General features: G+C 44.0%; 1 pseudogene; it reads left to right on the forward strand.

Moving 5' to 3' along the window:
• Nucleotides 1-239: 239 nt before the first annotated feature.
• On the forward strand, nucleotides 240-2,276 carry LOC125357887 (annotated as a pseudogene).
• Nucleotides 2,277-4,254: the final 1,978 nt, after the last annotated feature.

Here is a 4,254-nt window from a genome sequence, read left to right on the forward strand (position 1 = left end):
CCCGCACAAGATGTGGTGTACAAGACTCCTTCACAGACCTCTCAGTTCCGGGTTGGGGTGACGGCTCTTCTCAGAGGCGGCTGTAAGGAGCCGAGCGGGGTTCCTTCCATCCACCTCGGTTTCTAGCTCCCTGCCCCGGACTTGAGCTTCCACCTAGAATCATGCCAGCTCCATCGAAAGAGGGGTTGTCTGCTGGAAAGAAGGTGCGTTGAAAGAAGCAGCGTGGAGCTCCCTACCTCATGCCAGAAAGGACTACCTGTGCTCCTGAGGGCATGGAGAGATTCACAGCCTCCTCCCGGGGCCCTGCCGGGCTCCCAGCCAGCGGCAGCACGTCTGAGGTATCTGGGCTGCGTATCAGCATCGAGTCCGTCTACAAGGAGCAGGTGCAGGAGATAAGCCTGGATGGCACGGTGACCTACGTGCAGCCCCTGTCCAGGTCCCAGAACCTGGCTAGTCTGGCCCAGTGCATCTTCAGCCAGAGTTCCAGCTCCGAGGAGGCGGCAGCTGTGGGGCTCAAGCATGGAGCACAGGACTGCCCCGGTGCAGGCGCCAATCCTGACAATGAGGAAAGGTTAGCCAAACTTCAACCTTTCTTATGGCCTTGGGACTCCATGAGGAACCATTTGAGAAGGGCTCTAACAGAAATGTGTGTGCTCTATGGTGTCCTCAGTATTGTTAGAGCTAAAAAGTTGATGACTCTTGATCCACTCTCTCAGGATGCAATTCCTTCGAAAGAGAACCCTCAAATATTGCAGCTGATATCTAAAAAGAAGTCCCTTGCTGGAGCAGCACAGATCCTCCTGAGAGGGGCAGAAAGACTGACTAAATCACTTACCCCAAACCAGGAGAACAACCTACAAAGAGACTTCAACTCTGAGCTCTTGAGATTAAGGCAACACTGGAAACTTAGAAAAGCTGGATATAAAATTCTTGGAGATCTGAGCTACAGAAGTGCAGGATCTCTCTTTCCCCATCACGGTACATTTGAATTCATAAAGAACACAGATATTGACCTGGATAAGAAGATACCTGAAGACTACTCTCCCCTGGATGTCCAAATCCCCCGTGATTTACAGGGAGCTGCATACATCAAGGTTTCTATTCAGAAGCAGGCTCTAGACATAGGTGATCTTGGCACCGTTCATCTTTTCAAACAACCTCTGCCCAAGTCCAAACCAGATTCCCCACGTTGGCAGACAAAATTAGAAGAAGCACAGAACGTTCTCTTGTGTAAAGAAATTTTTTCACAGATCTCTCTGGAAGCTGTTCAAATGAAATCACAAATACCTCACATCGTGGTGAAAAACCAGATTATCTGTCAGCTCTTACCAAGTTTGCAGTTATCTATTTCTTTGTGTCATTCCTCAAATGATAAGAAATCCCCAAAATCAGCTACAGAGAAGCAAAGTGTAGAGGACTACTTCTGTGTTCTAGAGCATAATTTGCACCTGCTGATTAGGGAGTCTCATAAGCAGACTTTGAGTTCTGTCATGAGACCACACCCAGCAACTGCAACTTTTGGCCACAAGAGAATGAGACTATCAGGTCCTCAAGCTTTTGATAAAAATGAAATTCATTCATTACAGCCCAGTGACGGGCTTCTGGAAAAAATAATTAAACAAGCAAAACATATGTTTCTGAGGAACCAAACAGCTGCAACCATTGACAGCTTGGCAAGTCGCAGCGAGGATCCTCAGATCCAGGCTCATTGGTCCAATATCAATGATGTTTACGAATCCAATGTGAAGGTGCTGATCACATCACAGGGCTATGAACAAATATGCAAGTCCATTCAGCTGCAGCTGAATGTTGGAGTTGAGCAGATCCGAGTTGTACACAGAGATGGAAGGGTGTTCACACTGTTTCATCAGGAGCAGGAGCTACAGGATTTTCTTCTGTCGCAGATGTCTCTGCACCAGGTGCACGCAGTTGAGCAGCTGGCCAAAGTCATGGGCTGGCAGGTCCTGAGCTTCAGCAACCATGTGGGCCTGGGGCCCATGGAAAGCATTGGCAACGCCTCTGCCATAACCGTGGCCTCCTCCAGTGGTGACTATGCTATTTCATTTCGCAGTGGGCCTGAGAGTGGCTGCAAAGTCCTGGTGCAGTTTCCCCGGATGTAGTGCAAAGATCTTCCCGAGAGCAATGTCCTGCAGGACAGCAAGTGGAATCATCTCCGCGGGCCCTTCCGAGAAGTTCAGTAGGAAAAAATGGAGGGGCGAAACTTCCTTCAGAAAATGGAGCTGCTCATGTCTGCACTCAGCCCTTCTCTGCTGTGATTCTTCCAGAAAGTGAACTCTAGATGTTTCCAGGACAATTAGAAGCACAAGGAAGAAACACTGCCCAGGAAGAAACATCTGCCCAGAGTTTCTTTCTTTGGGGTCGACATCGGGGCATTGCTGACATTCCCATAGGTGATATCACCCCTTGTGCTTGAAGTAGCATGCCATCTTCCAGTAGCAGCTTGTGGAGAACACCCAGTCTGGTGGAACAGTTGGCTGAATGGTGAAGCTGTACATCATTGACTGTGCTGAGCAGGCTATCAGGAGCTTGCATTTGGGGGTGTAAGGGACAAGAGATAAAGTTCAGTGATAAGTAACTACTTTCAACGTCCCATGTGTATCTGTAGCTTCTACTATTGATGATGTTCTTGTATCACCTTCCTGTGGTTGTACCTACACTGTCTCTGTAATCTTATCTGAGTATATTGGAAACTGTGTATACAGGTATTAGAACTAGGAAATTGAAAGGGAATACCAAAATCGAGAGACACAGGGTAAAAAAAGACAAACAACTACAAAAGCAATGCTTGCAAAACTGTTTGGTGTAAGTGAACTGAACACCTCAGGGGGGGAAAGGGAAAGGGGGAGGAGGGAGGGGGGAATGAGGGATGAGGTAACAAACAGTACAAGAAATGTATCCAGTGCCTAACATGAAACTGTAACCTCGCTGTACATCAGTTTGATAATAAAAATTTGAAAAAAAAAAGTTCAGTGATAAGTACTCAGAGGTGGCCATATCCTCTTACTTCTTGACATTATTCCCTAAATGATAAACTATAAGTACTTACATAACGTACATATTAAGTATCAGACTTAATCAAGAGATTAATCTATGTATAGATTAATGTGTTAGACAAACACACAAACAGACAGACAAACAGATGCATTTGCATTCCCAGGTTTGGGAAACCAAGGGTGGGATGTGGGGTCCTTCAACCAGTTCTCTGCAGATACAAAGAGTAGACTACCCATGACCACAAAATATTTTCGTTTTCTGTTGCTTTTCATTGTCTTGTTATGATAGTAGAATTTAAAACACATTCATCTAAGAACATCTTAGAATGGCAGAATAACAATTTCAAAAATCCCTGGAGAGTTGCCTTCAAGTCATGGGCCTAGTTCTGCTGAAGTAAGAGGACAAAGAATATGCTGTTGTTTGTAAATGCCACTCTGTTACCTGTAAGTCACACACCCACTCAGTATAAGAGCAGCACTTTCACAATGGACAGTTCCTCTTGAATTTGTGAGACAGCTCACCATACAAACCTATGTCTTCCATTCTTTGATATTGATAGCTAGAGCTGGAGACAGCTCATACATGGCATCTTTAGTCTCTAGACCCTATTTAAAAACTGCCTCACAGAAGTCAGCTCTCCTAGTAGACTAGATTTTTTTTTCTAAGAGCATAAGAAATTTGGATTTTTAAAAAACAACTCTCACTACAAAGTAATCTACATAGATAACAAAAAATAACTTATTCTTCAGGGGAATCTTTTAAATGACATGATCTATTATAACACACAGGATTTTCCAGCAAAGACTTAAATAGAAATTGAAGGTGTAGTTGACCATTAAAAAGAAAATAAATCAAATTTGTATTGTGTGCATACTGTGGCTCTTAATAAAAATTTCCTACCATTAAGTTGATAAAATGGTTCCATTATCTATTGCATCTTTAATTCTTCAAAAGACAGCTATGTAAAAAAAAGAGGATTTAGAGACCAGTGCTTTTACAATAAGACACTTATCTGTAATTAGATAAAATTTGTATGCTCTGAGGCTTTAATCTCCTCCTTCTAAATCTCAAGAAGAGTAAATAAAGAATGAATAGACTAGGCTATCTCCAATGTGCCCTGCCTTCCACAGGAAGGTTCAAGAGAATACCACTTATCTACTCATCTATTCACCCAAATAGTCAATATGTGCATGCTTTGAGCTGAGAATAGGAGGGGAAAGGCGTAATTCCTGCCTTGAA

Source organism: Perognathus longimembris, chromosome 10 (assembly GCF_023159225.1).
Source record: "Perognathus longimembris pacificus isolate PPM17 chromosome 10, ASM2315922v1, whole genome shotgun sequence".
In the NCBI taxonomy this organism is placed as follows: domain Eukaryota; kingdom Metazoa; phylum Chordata; class Mammalia; order Rodentia; family Heteromyidae; genus Perognathus; species Perognathus longimembris.